The sequence below is a fragment of the Bacillus rossius genome, unplaced genomic scaffold (assembly GCF_032445375.1).
Source record: "Bacillus rossius redtenbacheri isolate Brsri unplaced genomic scaffold, Brsri_v3 Brsri_v3_scf35, whole genome shotgun sequence".
Taxonomy (NCBI): domain Eukaryota; kingdom Metazoa; phylum Arthropoda; class Insecta; order Phasmatodea; family Bacillidae; genus Bacillus; species Bacillus rossius.
In genome coordinates this window covers 30,001-50,000 of record NW_026962535.1, presented here as the reverse complement: position 1 = coordinate 50,000, position 20,000 = coordinate 30,001, and the positions used below count along the sequence as shown (strand labels likewise).

Sequence of the window (20,000 nt, the reverse complement as noted above, 5' to 3'; positions counted from 1 at the left end):
GGATAAAGTCAAAAAAGGGAACCGAGCACCACAAACGAGATGAAGGGCGGATACTGGGGAAAACTAGCCTAAAAAACCCCAGAAATGAATGCATCCGACGAACACACAAAACACCACTACCATTGCCAGGGGGCCGGCAGGTTCACCAGAACACGCGCACTGTCACCGGGTTATTGTTCGCCCCGGGGGCCACACGGCAGCTAGAAACCACGCATGGGAGACGCACGGGAGGGGCGGCCGGGGACGCCAACTAGGGCGGCCGGTGGGCCTGGTAGTCCAGGAGACGACGGTGCGGGTAAGGGAGGGTGGGGTCGTAGGCGGCAATGGCAGCCACAATGGGCAGGCGGGAGCGACGGATGGAGCGGTAAAAACGATCGGCCTGAGTTGTGATCAGAAGGGTGAGCGGCGGGAGGGAGGTGGCATCCAGAAGGGCAGGAATGGGGGTCCACCGGGGGCGGCCGAGCAACATGCGAAGGGAAGAGTGAAAAAAGACGAGGAGTGGGCGGAAGGCTGTGGGGGAGGCGTGCGCCCACACAGGGGAACAATACAGCAGAATGGAAAGGACGTAGAGACGAAAAAGTGTGACACGATCGGAAGAGGGAAGAGGACAAGTCGGCCTGAGGATAGGCGCCAGGGCAAAGAGGGCACGCCGGGCCGACGAAATGGAATCAGCGAGATGCGCACCCCACCGCAAACCAGAGTCCAGGCGGACACCCAGGTACACCACCGACGGGGACCAGGGTATCGGCACCCCCTGGGACACCACGGCGGGCGGGGGGCGAGGGAAACGGCGGGTGAAGAGGGTCGCCCGGGACTTGCCGGCATTCGCCCGGATTCCCCAAGAGTGATAGTATGAGGAGATGAGTGACACCGCCGCCGTGAGGCGGGCGGGAATGTCGGAAACAAGGCGAGATGAGGTGGAGATGGCAGTGTCATCTGCATAGAGGGTGAGAGTGCAATGGGGGGGGACCGGTATGTCGGAAGTGTAGAGGGAAAAAAGCAGGGGCGACAAGATCGCGCCCTGAGGGACACCGGCAGGAACATGGCAGGACTGCGAAAAAGATTGGTCGACACGGACACGAAATGAGCGATGTGAGAGAAAGTTATAAAGAAGATGAATGAGAGCAGGAGGAAAGCCCTGAAACGCCAGCTTCAGAAGGAGCGCGTGATGGCTGACGGTATCAAAGGCCTTGGACAGATCAAGCAGAACAACACCAGTGTGCTGGAAGGAGGTGAAGCCTTCGGTGATTTGGTCAACGACGCGCGCCACGGCGTGTTGCGCCGACAGCCCGCGCCGAAAACCAAACTGAAATGCAGGAAGGGGACCGAGAGGGGTGAGATGAAGCTCCAACCTACGGAGGATGATTCTCTCGGCCACTTTAGAGAGGACTGACAGGAGGCTGATGGGCCTATAGCCCGCGGGAAGGTGAGCATCTGCACGCGACTTTGGAATGGGCACAACGGTCGCAGCCCGCCACGAGGTAGGGAAGTGACCCGTGAGGAAGATGCCATTAATGATTTTGGTGAGAAACACGGTGGCCTTCCGGGAAAGGGAGAAGACCAGCCGCGGATGGATGTGGTCGGGCCCAGGGGCAGAGCGAAGCTTGAGATGAGAGGTGACACGGAACACTTCCCCTGGGGTGGTCAAGGGAATATCACCAGGTCGTGGAGGGGGAGGTGGGGTATAGTGGACCGGGAGGAGCGACGTGACCCCTGGCGGGAGTGTGGGGGTAAAAGATGAATGGAAGAAGCCCGCCAGGAGTTCCGCCTTCTGGGCAGGGGACTCACACAAACCCCGCGGTCCCCCGTCCAGAGGCTGCATGACAGACGAGGTGGAACGAAGGCCCCGTGCATAGCGGAAGATGGAACCGGAACGAAATGACAGTGACTGGATGTGTCGGACCCGCTCCGCTGCCAGCCATTCGGTGATGAGCCTCCGGCAGCGCGCCCGAAGATCCACGTACTCCCGCCAGCGGTCCCCCGTCCGGCGATACTGCCAGCGCCGTCGAGCGGCATTGCGGGCCGAAATGAGCTGGCGCAGAGACGGCGGGAAGGGCGCGCCCCGCAGGAGCGGGCGACGACAGGGAATGGAGGCCCGTGCAGCAGCCAGGATCGAGTCCGTGAGGATGGACACGTGCTCGTCCAACTGCTGCCGGGAGGAGATGTGAAAATGAAGGTTGAGTGTGCCGTCCAGATGTGCCCGATAGGCGGCCCAGTCGGCACGAGCGAAATCGAAGGAAGTGGGGGACACAGGAGGAGGGCGGGAAGCCGCACGCACGAAACCGATGACCGGTGTATGATCGGAAGTGAGCTCGGCGCGAGCCGAGAGCCCCGACATGGCCACCGGGCCCACCGTGATAACCAAGTCGAGGACACTCGGCCGTTGCCGGATGTGACACGGAATGAACGTGAAAGATGGGGGTGAGTGAAGGGTGAGTGCCGGGGAACCCTGGACGACACGAAGGAGCTGAATACCCCGATTGCTCGTGGACAAACAGCCCCAGTCGCGATGCCGGCAATTGAAGTCCCCCCCTACCACCACCCGGGCATCCATGCGGAATAACGTCTGGAGGCCGCGGGCCGGGAACGGGCCGTGCTCGGGCAAGTAGACCGAGCACACAGTGAGGGGGTGTGGGATGAGGCGGAGGCGGGCAGCCACCGCCTCCACATTTAGAAGCGGCGGGAGCGCGCGCGGGTGATGGGGAAGGGATTCGCGGACAAGGAGGGCAACCCCGCCCCCCCGCGCATCCCTATCCCGACGGATGGTGGCATACCCAGGTGGGGAGAAAGGATGCTGGGGCTTCAGCCAAGTCTCGGTCAAACAGACAATGTCAGGATGGTGGGCATGTAGGAAATGGAAGAAGTCAGCCTGCTTGGAACGAACGCCATGGGCGTTCCAGAGGACCAGTTTAAGGGGGGGCGGAGAACACACCCTGCAAAAAGGCGAGGATTGTGCGGAAAAATATTTCCGCCTGAAGAAGAGGGGAAGAGGCTTGGGAGATGTGGTAGATGCCTGTGGCAAACAACTGCAACCACGGGAGGAGACGGAGGTGCTGTAGCCAGTTGTAAGTCTCAAAGAAGGCCGAGAAGGGGATGTGGGAAGACGAGGAGAGGGAAGCAGACGGAAGGAAGGAAGGTGCGCTGCGAGGCGATGCCTCACCGGCCGAAGAACGGGCGGGGCAAGCGGATGGAGGCGGACCAGGCGGATGTTCGAGTGGAGGGGGAGGCTGCTGCGGCCCGGTGAGACCTACCGTGGGGTGAGAATGGGGCGGGCCCTGGAGTGGGGAAGGCGAGTGAGAGGGAAGGTCAGAATGAGGCAAATGGAGGGAGGCCCGTGAGGAGGCAGCCAGTGGGGGGGTGGCCTCGGAGGGCGGGTCAGGCTGACCTGGGGACCGGGAGCCCACCGGGCGGGTGTCAGACAGCCTCGAACCCGAGGGCAGCCCCTGGGAAGGAGCAGCAGGTGGGCCCCTCTCGGGAAGAGGGGGAAGGGGGGCCGAAGCCGGTTCAAAGGCCATGGGGACCGACGCAGACCCTGCACCCCATCCCGGTGGCCGATGCGAGGACCAGACTACAGGCGGGGCGACCGGAAGGAGAGGGACGGGGCGGGGCCCTTGCGTGGCGAAGGGGGCCTGAGGGGCAGGTGGAAGCTGTGCCGCAAAAGGAGTGGGCCCCAGAAACAGCGGAGGACCGGCAACAGACGCCGCATAGGAGTGCGTCCCCGGAGGACGGTACGAGGATGGAGGGCGCAAGGACGTAAAGTCATCTGGAGGCACGGCAGCCATGGATGGCCGGGAGGGAGCGGCGTCCTGGAGGTGGTGGCGTGGCGGCTGGGGCCGTGGCAGCTGCTGAAGCGAAGGCCCCTTCCGCCGCAGCTGCTGCTCGAGGAACTTCAAGTAGGAGGGGCAGGTGCGGGCGTTGGCCGGATGCTGCCCCTCACAGTTGACGCAGCAAGGCGGCTCCTCCGGGGTCTTCGGGCAGGCTCCGTGGGCATGCTGCCGGACGCAGCGGAGGCAACGGAACGGGTGGCCACAGTCCTCCACCCGGTGCCCCCACCGCTGGCAGTTGTGGCATTGGAGGGGGCGGGATCCACCCCGAAACTCCTCCCACTGAATGCGGAGCCCAGCCAGGTGTCTCAGGGCGCGGGCCTTCGCCAGCTGAGCGGCATCCGGAAAGACAAGGAGGAACCGGATTACACCGCGGTCCGCCGCCCAGTCCGGCGTCAGGCGACGGAGGGAGTCCGGGCGGACGCCCTCCTCAGCCAGCTCCTCCCACACCGACGCCTCCGCGGCAGTGGGGGGCAGACCAGCCAGGACTAACTTCGGTTTGGCGCGGCCTGCCACCGGGAAAGTATGGCACTGGATCCCATGGGTGCGGAAATACTCCATGAGCACCGCCCTGTCTTGAAGAGAGGTGGGGTGGTACCGTGGGTACCCCCACAGGTAGTCCACTGTAAAGTCCCCTTGAAGTTTACGGCGCAACTCGCGGTTGCCCCGCAGTGCATCGGCGGTGAGGCGGGTGGCCACAACGATGGGTGGAATACGCTTGACGCGTGGCTCAGCAGAGGCCGGACCACCTGGGGGCACCACTGGGGTGCGCGGAGCCGAAGAGGTGGCGCACGAAGACACCGGTAGCGCCGCAACCACCCCGGCAGCTGGACGGCGGGGCACTGGGTCAGGTGGGGCCCGGGGGTCGGCAGGAGAAAGGCCCAGATGGGGCTCCGCTGCCCCGACGGCTTGAAATGGGGGATCAGTGTCAGCAACCAAAGGGGAAAGCAGGGCCGGCGGGCGGCCCCCCGACACGGCGCAGATGGCGACCGAGGTGGTGGTCATCACAGTGGACGTGGTGGTAAATGTCGCCGCACTCCGAGGCGTGTGGCAGCTGGAAACGGTGGGTACCGGTCGGGGGGCAGACAGCGATCCTGAGGACAGCCCACGCCAGGTCTCCTCGACCTGCCGAATAAGATGGATGTCCGGCTGGGAGGCAGAGCGGGAGGCGGGCCCCCCACCAGCATCCGCCACCTCCTCCGCGTCAATGCGGTGAAGATCATTAGGCCAGGAAGGCGTGCGGCCATGCGACCAGGGGCGTTCCACCCCCGCCGCGACAGCGTCAATGATGGCCGCCACATGCGCATCCGCCTGCCGCTTCGTGTGGAGAACCTCCGCCTGCTGTTGGCGGCGGTGTTCCCTGGTGTCAGCCCGGGAGATGGCACGAGAAGATGGTGTGCTGCCACCAACCCCATCAGGGCGAGGGCCCGCAAAGTATTGGCGCCGAACCATCGCCTTGGCAGCGTCCTTGCTGTACTTGCTGTTGCGGCGATCGGCAGCACCTTGCGAAGAGGGTTCGGCCGAGAGAACGTCAGCCTCCGAGTCCGAGGAGGACGAGATGACGTTGGAGCGGTGCCCGCCCGCTGCGGCCCAGTGCTTACCAGGCATGACTGGCGGCGGCGGCAAGGATGGCGGGGCCGCAAGAGACTGATGGTCCACCACAATGGCGTTCGGAGAGGCAGGAACCACGTCGCTGTCCATTTCCAGTTGGGACCACAAATTTATGGTGCAGAAAATCGGGACCACATAATTGGGACAACAAAAATAATAATTGGGACCACACAATCGAAAGGCGAGTCCAGGCCCAATCGATTAATCGAAAGTATCCAAGATTGTTTACATAATGACAAGTGAACAGAAACACTGATTAAAATTAAACGACGCCGCGCCGACACTCACAAACGTTTGTGCAGGTGCACAAATTAATACAGAACACAAAAAACACCACTTCGATGGCGAACTGAAACCACAAACACCGAAACGAGGCAAGAACACTGGAGCGATCGCAAACACTACTGCCGAGGCGAGTCTTGGATTTCCCCTTAACCTTTCCTCCTTTTCCTCTGCCAGACATGTTGAGTTATAGGCTGTACACTGGTCCGCAACCTACGAGAAAGTGGCGCCCCGGCCGCTGGAAATTACTTTTGTTACACGTCCCTCCGCGGAGCGCGACCAATCACGAGCCGCGGAGCGCTCCGATTGGTCGCGCAACAAGAAGCCAAGAAAACTTTTCACGAAAAAAATTCAGTTCCCGTCTCACTCATCTAGCGACAGCGGCACAGCTCAGACCTACGATGCCCCCCAAGACGAGCGGTAAGGCAGCCAAAAAGGCGGGCAAGGCCCAGAAAAACATCTCGAAGGGCGACAAGAAAAAGAAGCGCAAGAGGAAGGAAAGCTACGCAATCTACATCTACAAAGTGTTGAAGCAAGTTCATCCGGACACTGGCATATCATCTAAGGCCATGAGCATCATGAACAGTTTCGTGAACGACATTTTCGAGCGCATCGCGGCAGAGGCCAGCCGCCTCGCCCACTACAACAAGCGCTCCACCATCACCAGCCGCGAGATACAGACGGCCGTGAGACTGCTGCTGCCCGGGGAGCTGGCCAAGCACGCTGTCAGCGAGGGCACCAAGGCTGTCACCAAATACACCAGCTCCAAGTGAGCAGGTCTGGTGTGCACATGCTTACATAAACGGTCCTTTTCAGGACCAAGAACATGATCATGAAAGGAAATGCTTCTGCTGCTGTTCTACAATTCCCTCAATCCCTATGATAGTAAATGTAAGCTTAACCAAGGCAGAAATATTTTCATTAAAAAAAGTCTTTAAGACGCATGGTTTACTGGCTGAGATATATATATATATATTTTTTTTTTTGCTTACTTCTGTGGTCATTAGTACATTGCTACAAATATATTTAAAAAAATTAATAAAAAAATCCTTTCTATTTAATTTAGTTAGATCATATATCAATATTAATGGCAAAGACCAGTTGCATCGATTCACTTTGAAAATAATTCCATTTGTGCTAAAACTGGACACAGTAAAAAAAAAAAAAAAAAAAAAAAACTGAAAAAAAAATATATATATACACACACACACACACATAATTCGAATTCATATTATGCTTAACTGCGTTTGAATTTGCAATCATGCACAAGATGTTTTGTACTTCGAAGTAAAAACAACATAATGTACTATTTAACTACCCACAGTACAAATGGATCCAAAAAAAAAGTGAATTTTCATGCAGACGAAAATGCTTACATTTATTCTATTTATATTAAGTACCCATTACTAACAGCTTATACTGGGTGGAATACAACAGTTGACATGATTTTACTTATATGGCAATTTAATATTTAACCAAAATTAATGGTAAACTAATATTTTAAAGTGTCATTTATGGCCCCTTACCTTCAGCATGTTTGCTTCCTTGCACACAAACGAGGACAAACACATCACCCAACTGAAAAAAAAAAAAAAATTTCACTTGCATCACAAATAATTTAAAATTTTTCACCACATGAAGTAAATATTTCGCAATAAAAAAAAATATAGCCCTAGGACTCGTGTGCACACCTTTTCTTCCCCACATCGCACACGCAAACAAAACTTCCAAATTATTACAAAATCACTCGATTATTATACATACATAAACACACATGTATTTTCCGAATAAGTGAGAAATGCAGGCCGATGAAAGTCAAATTTCGTTTCGGAAATTAAATCTCGCACAACTACCGACACATAACCAAACTTGCGTACATTTACATAGCATTAACCCTCTAAATAATAAACAAATGAAAGCAGAAAAAACAACATCGCTACCCACCGCGCGCGCTCCTGGCGGCGGGAGTAGGAACTACTTTGCACACAGACCGACATAGCCCCCTGCCAAAAACAGTAAAATAAATAATATATATAAGTCTTTTGGCGGGAAAAAATTTCTCAACCGCCTGGGAGCACCCTAGTGTGTGCCTGTCTTTAGGTTATGTTACTTTTAACTTCATTTTCTACAGGCAGACGCGAGGGTGCTCGCCCATTATTTTTATTTTTTTAAATTCTTTCCTACCTTTGGTGTGCCATGCAAGAATTTATCGTCAAAATGGCGGCCCCGAGTGCAAATTTCTCGTCTGCACTGCTGGCTGGATGATTATGTGATGTTTTGAAGGAGGGTGTTTTTTTTTTGTTTGGATTTTGTGTGAGGGGGGGAGGGGGCTGGGCTAGCTTTTTTTTTTTTAAATTTTCTAAACATTCATCTCTTATGTAACAGTGTTCAGCATTAAAAAATTTAAAAGAAGAGGCACTTACTCATCAATTTCAAAACAGCCTATGAAGAAAAATAAAAAAAATTTAAATTCATTCCAGTTTTATACATTCATGATTTGATCACATGTATAACTTTTCTTTTTTATTACCTTATTTAATTTTATTATTATTACTACTATTGCTGCTACAACCTAGAAGATACCTCAGTGATACTAATACCTGCTGGTAAAGTTAAAGGTTTCACCTTTCTTTCTTTAAACATATCACAATACCTTTCTTGAGTTAAATATTATCTAATGGCTTTAAGAAGTTATGGTAATGTTCATCAGTTATAGAGTGTGGGTTTGTGTGTGTGTGTGAGAGTGTATTTTGAAGAGGGCTTTGGTGGTTGGGATGGTGAGGGTGGTGGGTGTTGTGTGTGGGGAGGGGGGGGGGGAAGTAAAAGAGTGTTCATTACACGATTTCTCCTGTTGTTTGTAACAATCACACCTGGTATAGCTATTTCGAGTGGCAAATACAAACTGCAAAAAAAAAACATCTATATCATTGCCAACGGCCATATCACGATGAACACACCGGTTCTCGTCCGATCACCGAAGTTAAGCATCGTCGAGCGTGGTTAGTACTTAGATGGGTGACCGCTTGGGAACACCACGTGCCGTTGGCACTACTATTTTGCACCCTACAGAAAAAAATTTTTTTTTAAAAATTTCAATTTTAAATTTTTTTTTCCCCCACAATCACCACATTTCCCCCCCCCCCCTAACACACACACTCACTCTCTCTCAATCAATCAATCAATCAATCAATCAATCAATCAATCAATCACTCACTCACTCACTCACTCACTCACCCACCCAGTAGCTGTGAATCTTTGCATGTGTATACCTCATACAAAATTCAAAGTGAAAAAATAAATATATAAGTGTATATGTATGTATGTATGTATGTATGTATGTATGTATGTATGTATATATGTATATATATATATATATATATATATATATATATATATATATAAACACACACACACACACCTATTTTGAAGTTTCTCTGTTTCAGTGGGCAGTTATGTATAATAATGAGAGATTCAAAAAGACGTTGATAACAATGTCATCAATGCCTGTTTAGTGTGCTCATTTGTTGGATGGTCGGCAGCAATACTAGAGGTGGTACAGCTGTAACCTGTAAAATTGTACCTGCAATGTGTTGTGTATGGAAAAAAATAAAAATTATATCATCTAAATTTTTGTTATCCAACAATAACCTTCCCATCAATGCATGATGTCACAGTAGCCATAGCTCTACTCTTTCTGCCATATAACATTGGGGGAAAAAAAAAAAAAAAAGGAGCTATTAGAATAATAACAAAAGATAAAAAATCATCTAACTGCAGACCAAAATTCAAAAAACTTAAAGTCCTGACTGCCATAAATGAATACGTTCTAGAAACTTTTTATTCATTCTTAAGAAAAAGAAGAAAAAAAAATTATTATTTTTTTTTTTTTTTTTTTTTTAGATATTCGCACATAGGTATAACACCAGAAATGCTAGTAAATTGAGGATAGTTGAACATAACACTAGGCGATTTGAAAATGGACTAAATTACTTGGGAGTAAAACTTTACAACTTAATATCACAGAAAATAACTAAAACAATTTACCAGTATTAAAAAAAAAAACAGTAAAAAAAATTCTTCTAGAATATCCTACCTACCCTCTGAAGCTATTCTTTAATTTGATTGATAATAGAGAAATTGAACTGTTAATTTGTTGAATGGACTTGTGATAACAGCTGCTTCATGTTTTGCATAAAGTTAAATTGTGTAACATGTTATGTATTTTTTTTTTTTGAAATTTTTTTTCTTGGTAACTTGCATCATGTAAATATTAATTGTCTGCACATACATGTTCTATATCCCGGAGCCTTGACTCCACGTGGGATCAACAGAACAAAAATACAAAAAAAAAAAAAAAATCCAGCTCACTAATCTAGGTGCATTTTGCTAACAATATTTGGAATATATATATATTTTTTTTTTGTGTAACATGCAAATTCTGTATTATTCTGCACACATTATTTATAATCTTCTATCATTTTCTTAGATAATAACTATTAATTCATAAAATAGATTGTGTGTGCATAACCTCCTGGAAACATTTGCACTTACCTCCTACTTTACTTTTTCATTTAAGCAATCCTATTCGCATGTATACACTTAGGTTGCAGCATCGAAATTGTGTAAAATTCAAAGTGTGTATTGCCTGAAAAAAAAAAAAAAAAAAAAAGACATACCAAATATTTGCATACAGCGACACACTACATATTTGCACACAGTGGAGTTTTGCGGTAATTAACCTAGCACAATTTACCACACGCAATCACACGCCCGCGATGAGATAACACACTCGCTGTTTTCCTGTTGACCGGCACGAGGAGTAAGAAAAATTGATATTTACACGAGCACACACTCCCACACTAGTCACAACGTCGGTCATCAAGTTGTGTTGAAAATTCCTGTAGCCTCTGTTTTCCCAAATGATTTCACTTAAAATTTCATTTAACAAGACCATAAACAAATTTACAATACTAATTTCTTAAACAAACACTTCAGCGAACAAGTGACTGTCGCATTCATTACAAAGCTTACAACTTAACAGATGTTTCCGATGTGAAATAAAATAAGAAAATGTTTTACAACCAACCTAGAACATTTAGTCAAAACGTTTTTGTCCTGGTTTATGATTATTTTCCGTGACATGAATGTTTCAAAACTAATAAAAATACGAATGCAGCCAAATATAATGAAGTTAGCACATAAAAGACGACTTAAAATATTTCATTTTTCGAGAATTGGCAGAGCAAGAACGCACAGGTCCAACGGAAATTTCTTTAAAGATAAACGACCATCGGACAAAAACACCCCCTCCTCTCATCCTCAAAAATACGTGAATAATATACTTTTTCAATTATATTTTTATCGTTTTTTTTTTTTTTTTTTTTAATATACTCATTAAAACTTCAAAATAAGCAGGTACTCGTGTGTTTTTCTCTCTACAATGTACCTGATCTCGGTGCGTAAACCTACATCATTTAGAGATGGAATTAATGTACACATACAAGTAAAATTTTGTTCCATTGTAAAATTGAGAGAAAGAAGGTTTTCCAAACGCATTAAGTATGGAGACTTTAAATAAGATTACGAGCTTATAAATGTTTGCAACGAAATAAAGTGACCATGTATCTGCAATTTCAAAAATATTTTTGCTCTGCTAACCTCACATGCAAGCAAGTAAAAATAACCTCACAACTTACTTACCTCTCTCAATTTCGCAGTACCAAAACATAGAAGGGATAAATAGGATAGTTTTTATTCGAAATCCTGCAAGAGTTTTAATTTTTATTAAAATATTTCTCCAATGTAGCATGTGTGTGGAATACTTCATCAGCAACTTGCATCTGCACCTTGAGTGAATTGAAGGGCAGCCAGTTTTAAAAGCTAAACAGAAACTGCACTCTTGAGAATGCATCAGATCCAAGTGAAATGCTTGTTGTGTGTACAGTTAAAAGTTTTATTATTCACACAATGAAAATGTAAACAAAATTTACTCACAATAATAATCACATCATCCTTGGAGGTGCACGAAGAAAGCCATTCCAGGTGGCACTGAACAAGGTGATTTGCTAGTGCTTCCACAGCAAACAGCCTTCATGAAATTATCTCCACATTTTCAGCATACTATACACTAAAGTATACCTAAGTTAATTTAACCATTTTCAAGTGATTCCAGCACAAATTACGTATTTGATTCCTTGAATAACATCTGCAAATGAAAAGTTCCCTGTTTGGTGTAGCAGTAAATTTAAACAGCTCGCAGTGCAAATTAAACAGTGCAGCTGCCATAAAAAAATTACACTATTAGTGGAACTGCCCATTATGTCATCGTAGACTGCTGACATTTAGAAAACATTGAAAAATCAGTGCTAAAGAAGCCCTACATTACTTTCGCTGTCCAAAGTGCGCTGCTCCCTACGTGAGCAAGGCATCGAGAATTTTCTGAACCGTCCGCAACCAGAAAATTGGGTAACCAGATATTTGCAGAGAGAAAAGAAAGAAGGTTTGCCTTGAGCCTTGGCCGAGGACGGACGTACGGAGAGGAGCTCCGCGCCTAAAGCTGTGTGTAGCACTTCACAGTGCTACCCAGTGTTTTCCTGAAAGGTAGCCTGTGCACCCAGAGTGCGCAGGCAGGTAGAGTGTAACGGTACCAGGTAAAGGTAGTATTAACGACCAACGAGCTCTGAGACACCCGGGGAGTTAGATCCCCTTCAGCCTAGCCTGAACCCGGCTAACTTAGCCCCGGGGGACGGTCAGTGGGTGCTCACGAGTGTGAGGCTGACGCGACTTAAAGACATAATGACAGAGATGGACGACTCAATGCCCTCCCCTCAGGAGGACGCAACCGATGGCGACTGGCAGACAGTCGCCACGAAAAAGGCGAAGAGGTCGCACCACGAGATGGCGGCCTCTTCCTCAACCGAGCAGGCGGGCCCCGCCCCCCCCAACCAACAGCCACCTGCGGCAGCGCCCAAGGCCCATCGCGTCAAGCCACTCTTCGTGTTCCTTGACCAGGGGCACCAGTACCCGCGAGTGTACCATACACTCAAGAATGCCCTCACCGAGCGCTTCACATGCACAAACCGCGGGAAGGACGAAATAATGGTCCACACCGCCACCATCGCGGACTACACGCGCGCAGTTAAGGCCCTTCAGGCCATTGGTGCGCAGCACTCGGTACTTCTGCAACAGCACGAAGTACCGAAAATATTCGTACTGCGCGGCGTACACCGTCACACACCAACGGACTTCCTACAAGAGGAGTTCGCCGCACTGAACCTGCCCGTCCAGAACCACTGGTTCCTGGAGAACAGGCGGAGACGGGAGAAGTGCGACGCCCTCGTCATTGAGGTGCCGCAGTCGTGCGACTCAGCGACCATTCAGGCTCTGCGCGAATTCGCTGGAATGCGGATTCGCGTGGACGACTACAGGCGACCGAAGGGCCCTGCGCAGTGCAGCAACTGCCAACGTTTCAACCACGTGGGCAAAGGCTGCAGTGCAGCACCAGTCTGCAGGTGGTGCAGTGGCTCGCACTGCGCCACCGAATGCCCGCACGGGGGCCAGCAGGAGCACAAAAAGTGTGCTCACTGCGAGGAACCGCACTGCGCCAATTTCAAGGGGTGCAGTGCGTACAAGAAGGAGACACGGAGGCACCTTCCCCCCCAAGAACGAAAGAAGCGGGAGCTACAATCCCGCCGCGACATGCGCGACAACACGCGCGCCACCAACCAGCCCCAGCCTCAACAGCAGACACCACAGGGACATCACGCCCCCCCAAGACACAACCCCTGGGGCCCACCGCCGCCGTGCTTCGGCGACTACCTGGCGCAGGCCAGCGGGAGCCGGTATGCGCCCCTGCAGCAGCACTGGGAGCCCAGCCACAATGAGCTGGACTACCCAGTCCTTGCAAACAACCCGTGGCAGAAGAAGAAGGGGTTCAAGAAGAACCCCACCGGCCACAAAAATGGCCAAGGAAAGCCCCCGAGCCCCGCCCAGGACAGGCCCCGACAGCCCGCCCAGGACAAGCTGACAGCCACCAAGCCAGCTCCCACACCGGCGAAGAGAACGCCAGCCCCCGCCCAGCCGCAGGCCGCACCCGTGGCAGCAATGGCAGTCGATGCAGCACCAGAGCTGCCAACTGCCCAGCAGACTCCGTCCACCAGCGCCCAGGCACCGCAGCTTGCGGACATCCAGGCGGTCATCCGCTCCCACGAGGCCATCATAGGCAACGCCCAACTGCAGAGTGCCATCGGCCCTCTGTGCCAGCTTCTAGTCATCTGGCTAGACACGTCCAAATCCATGGCAGACAAAATACGTGCCACCATGGATTGCGTGTGTGCGCTTGCTGGGGTCGTTGTCGATGACCTACAATAATTCGGCACCGAATTGCAGCACACACGCAGCCACTAGTCTTAAGTTACATTCCCTCCTCTTCTGGAATGCACGCGGCATTAAAAATAAACTACCGGAATTTATCAACCACCTGGATAAACATAAAATAAAAATAGCTGCGATAAACGAAACGCATCTGACTCCGACAGACAGGCTGACAATATTAAATTATGTCATTTATAGGCGCGATCGAGACGCACGAGGCGGTGGAGTAGCCCTTGCTGTACACACTAGTGTACAACACACTGCCTGCCAGCTCCCTGATTTCCAACAACTGGAGGCTATAGGAATTAATTTAAATATAAATCGGCAACAAATTAAATTAATTGCAATGTACGCCCCACCAGGCAGGTCCCTCAGCGAGGCAGACCTGGATACTTTATATGGAGCGGCCCCGAGCTTCCTTGCTGTAGGCGATATCAATGCCAAACACATAGAGTGGAACTGCAGGCGCGCTACAGCGAACGGCAGACTACTCTACACTCACCAACTCAACAAAAACTATACAGTACATGCTCCCTCAGAGCCCACACATGACTCTGGTCGACTGAACGACATGCCTGATATTTTAGATATCGCCCTGAACAAACGTGTCAACACGGGATTCGAACTCGAGGTTGTACACGACATGTCATCGGATCATTTCCCTGTTCATTTAAAATTTGATGACGCAAATATAGACTCCAACCAGCCACGAAAAATCAGGGACTATAAAAACGCGGACTGGCAACAATTTAAAAACTATTTAACAGTAAATCTCCCCGACGCGGCCGAAATAACTATTGAAAACAGCGACAATTTAAATTCCGCGATATTAGACCTAACAGAAAAAATCCAGGATGGTATTAGCCAGTGCATCCCAGAAAAGGAGGTTAGGTTAGCACACGACGAGCTGCCAGAATACATCCGCAGCTTGATTTCACAAAAAAATCGACTGCGGCGTGAATACACACGGCGTCGTACACAAGAGACGAAACGCCGAATAAATGAACTACAAACAATCATTTCAGACGAAATCTCACTCTGGCGAGGCAGCCAGTGGGAAACTAAAATCGCGCGACTCGACACCCAGGACGGAAGTGCCTGGACAATGACGAAGCGGATTTTAAATAAATCGGAAAAAATCCCGCCCCTTGAAACAAACAATGGTGTAGTTTTTCAGCCCTGTGATAAGGCACAAGCTTTCGCTGACACACTGGAAGCAGCTTTCCAGCCCAACATGCAGCCCTGCGATAGGATATTCACGGCGCAAATTTACCGCGAACTACGTGTTAAATTGCGACTGCCCACAACCTCTGAGCCTTTACTTACACAGGCGCAAGAAATAAAGCGTGCTATCAAGAAAATGAAGCCGCGAAAAGCTCCCGGGAATGACGGCATACAGGCTGTTGTCCTCAAACAACTCCCGAACGAAACACTCGAATATCTAGCTGAGTGCATAAATGCAATGTTTCGGTTAAATATTTTCCCCTCACAGTGGAAAGAGGCTAGAGTTATAGTCTTTCACAAGCCAGGTAAAAATAAAACACTGCCACAGAATTACAGACCTATCAGTCTGCTAAGTACTGTGTCTAAAGTCGTGGAGAGTATTATACTACACAGACTTAATGTACACATACACGAGAATAACATACTGCCGGATGAACAGTTCGGCTTTCGCAGTACACACTCGACAGTACATCAGCTCGTGCGCCTGACAGAAGAAATCACAAGCGCATTTAATGTACAGGATTATGTAGTCGCTACGTTTATAGATGTAGAGAAAGCCTTCGACAGAGTATTTCATGCGGGGCTAATCTACAAACTATACCAAACAGGATTTCCAGACTGTTATATTAAACTAGTCGCGTCCTATTTAGCAGACAGAACCTTTAGAGTATCTACTGAAGGAGCTCTGTCAGACATAAAACAAATAAGAGCAGGTGTACCACAGGGAAGCATCTTAGGCCCTGTACTCTTTAATATATATGTCAGTGACATGCCACGCCCCGCACACCGACTAGTAAAGCTGGGCTGCTATGCAGATGACACAGTGCTGTATAGCAGGTCCCACAACCTCCAGCTAGCTACCAACAGACTGCAAGTCGCGCTCACTGAGTTCGAACAATGGTGCACGACTTGGCGTATAAAAGTAAATACAACGAAATCAGAGGCCATTGTATTTACTCGTAAAAATCTCCCGCCTGTAGAACGCAGGCCGCAAATACGTTTGTTTGACGAACAAATACCGCATAAGGAGGTAGTGAAATATCTAGGTGTTCACATGGATAGAAAACTACTCTGGCGCAATCACATTGACACTAGGCGAGCGCAAGCGCAGGCTAGGATCAGTGCACTATACCCAGTAATGAGTAGACGATGCGGCAGCAAGGTTAAAACCGGCCTACTGCTGTACAATGCTCTAATACGGCCAATAATTACATATGCAGCCCCAGTCTGGGCAACAGCTGCCCCCTCACACCTAATAAAACTGCAGAGGATTCAGAATAGGTGCATTCGAATCGCCACAGACGCCCCACGATACTGCCCTGTAGAAGCATTGCATCGTGAAACCGAGTCAGAGACTTTGCAAGACTTTTATACTCGTACAACACAAACTTTTTACGATAAATGCGTAAATAGTTTAAATCCGCATATTTCCTCACTCGGAAATTATGATCCCGACGAAACACAAAAATACAAACGCCCGAAATCCATCCTGGCGCATCGACCACCGTAGTGGCCCGTGATTGGCTGGAGGCTCCGGCCAATCACAGCGCACCTGCGCTCAGCCGAGGCCCGACCCCAACTCTGTGGTTGCGGACTGGCGAGAAAATTCTGCTTAAGAATCGCGCAGTTTTACACTCGTATTTCTGGCAGCTCCAGACTTAGTATTAAGTATTTTAATTTCTTAAGACATAACTTTAAGTCCTAATATTAGCATTAAGTAATAAATTCTAAACATGTGCCTGACCACGTCCTGGAGTGCAAATATGCAACATTGGACTAGCCAATGATTGACATGCTCAGGCTGGCAGCACATTGTGACTGAATTAAATCCCCCCCCCCCCCTGCCCATGCGAATCCGGCGACACACATGCTTTTGGCCCAGCGGGGCCCTAATGAATGAATTTTTGGCCCATCGGGGCCCTAATTATTTTTTGGCCCAGCGGGGCCCTAATGAATACACCAACACACAAATTCCCCACTCTCATAGGAATGTTTATTTTTAATTAATAAGTGAGTAGACTCACTATCGAAGAATAGGTGTCCGACCATGTGTCTGACCACGTCCTGCGGTGCAAATAATCAACATTGGACTAGCCAATGATTGACATGCCCAGGCTGGCAGCGCAATGTGTCGGGCATACATGGCCGTGGTAACTGGGGCAACCTGGGTGCCGCGGCCATATAACTCATAGTTGTAAGATGTACCTTTCTTTCTTTCAGCTCACCTGGCTGGCTGGCAGCCTGGGGGAAACGACGAAGTCGCCCCCTAAAAACCAGTCATGACCAAACACCCAAATGCGGACAAAAATGTCCAAGTGCCCGCCCTTGCTTAGTAGATTTTTTCTACTCTTCCAACTCTTCTTCCTGAGCCATCCTTCTATTCCCGTAGCCAACCCGCATGTAATTAATGCATGAAATTTTGCATCCCGCATGTAAGTGCCCAGGGTTTTCCCTGTGTCTATGCAGGTTTTACCTGGGCCCAACTTATCTAGTTTTAGTCTAGAATAGTCAGTGAGGGGAGTTAGTCATGGCGCCAATCGCTGCCATGGCTGGCCAATCCCCCTCCTAGCACACGATGCATGTTCCCTTTTCTGCATGGTACCCCCTGCATGATTAGAGCGTATAGGCTTCGGCCTGAGACGCACTTAGAGTCTCTCCCTAACCCGGACCCCTCCCAAACACACTTAGTTTTAACTTAGGTTAGGAAAAAAAAAAAAAAAAAAAAAAAATAGAGAGAAAAATTTTATTTTCACTTTGCTCTTGCATTCTGTAGGATCAGTCTCGTCATGGCAGATACCGCAGCAGCGACTGCAGCACCAGCTGTTGCCCCATCACAGGCAGCTTCCCCGAAGAAAGGCAAGGCTGCGTCGAAGAAGCCACGAGCCAAGCCCGCGCACCCGCGCACATCTGAAATGGTGGCCTCTGCGATCAAGAGCCTCAAGGAAAGGGGCGGCTCATCACTGCAAGCCATCAAGAAATACGTCGCCTCTACCTACAAAGTAGATGCGGAAAAGCTGGCACCTTTCATCAAGAAATACTTGAAGGCAGCAGTGGCTAGCGGCGAGCTTGTCCAAACCAAAGGCAAGGGTGCGTCTGGCTCCTTCAAGCTGGCTTCAGGGACCACCGGTGCTCCGGACCAGCCCAAGGCTCCAAGCGGCAAGCGTGGTGCAGCTGCCCCTAAGGAAAAGAAGCGATCCGTAGCCAAGAAGGCAGCGGTGGGCAAGAAACCAGTCAAGAAGACTCCGCCTACAGCAGAAAAGAAAAAAAAGGCAGCAGCTGCAACCCCCAAGCCCAAGAAGGCACCTTCAAAGGCAAAAAAGGTGTCCAAACCTCCCACGAAGAAACCCCGTGCTCCAAAGCCAAAGAAGGTTGCCCCAAAGAGCAAGTCGCCCAAGAAAGCAGCCCCAAAGCGGAAATGAAGATGCCAGCAGGACCGCTGGCACTTTCTGTGGCACTGTACCACCTTATCGGCCCTTCTAAGGGCCAACAATACTAGTCATGAAGGTATCAGTTGTTGCAATCATTGCCTCCTATAGCCACACCTCTGCCGTTAGGTAAAATTCTGGTTAAAAAATTTCTTATGGTATTTGAAGCGGGGGAAATAAATAAATAAATAAAGAAATTTATCAATTACATTGTGTGTATAGTTTAGGTGCAAAATTATTTAAAGTTTTTAAGCAGGAAAACGTCTTACAAACATCTCACTCTTATTTCAGCATATATATATATATACACATATATACACACACACACACACATATTTTTTTTGTAAGGATTAGGTCTCAGGGTATTAATGGTGAACTTTATGCTGCTGCTGCTGCTGCTGCTGCTGATGGTGCTGCTACTGCAGACAGGCACTGTTTGAAGAGTTTTTATTTCCTATGCAGAATACATTGCATTGTGTGCAAATCTTTTGTGTACAATATAAACAACCACCTCAAAACACAGACACTATAACTGTGTTTTTCCAAATTCTTATTAATGTAATATATTATTGGCTGGGTAAAGGTCAACGACAGCTAATAGGTACAAAAAGCCAGACAACTGTTTTCCTTTCAAATTTGACAGTTATTTTTAGCCCTAATAAGGGCTGTTTTTTTTTTCCCCCTTGCAAAAAAAATGGCAAGGAACTCAAGCACGCTCGCCACGGATACGCCGGGCAAGCTGGATGTCCTTGGGCATGATGGTGACCCTCTTGGCGTGGATGGCGCACAAATTGGTGTCCTCGAAGAGCCCCACCAGGTAAGCCTCGCTGGCCTCCTGCAGCGCCATGACGGCCGAGCTCTGGAAGCGCAAGTCTGTCTTGAAGTCCTGGGCGATCTCTCGCACCAGGCGCTGGAAGGGCAGCTTGCGGATAAGCAGCTCGGTACTTTTCTGGTAGCGCCTGATTTCTCGCAGCGCGACAGTGCCAGGGCGGTAGCGATGTGGCTTCTTCACTCCCCCCGTGGCCGGCGCGCTCTTGCGAGCCGCCTTGGTGGCCAGCTGCTTGCGCGGCGCTTTGCCTCCAGTAGATTTACGAGCCGTCTGCTTCGTGCGCGCCATCGTGGTCCGTCTGCGCGTGCTTTTTTTTTTTTTTTTTTTTTTTTTTTTAGACCACAGCCCCTCCACGCTGAAGTCAGTCTCACACAGCCGAAGTGTTTGTGAGCCCTGCTAACCAAATGGGAATGATTTGACTTGAGGGAATTG

General features: G+C 49.5%; 1 non-coding gene across 1 annotated transcript; it reads left to right on the top strand.

The window, feature by feature from the left end:
• The first annotated feature begins 8,646 nt into the window (after positions 1–8,646).
• Positions 8,647–8,765, top strand: LOC134544253 (5S ribosomal RNA). The gene has a single exon (XR_010077643.1). It is a non-coding gene; the product is annotated as a 5S ribosomal RNA (ribosomal RNA).
• The last annotated feature ends 11,235 nt before the right edge of the window (positions 8,766–20,000 follow it).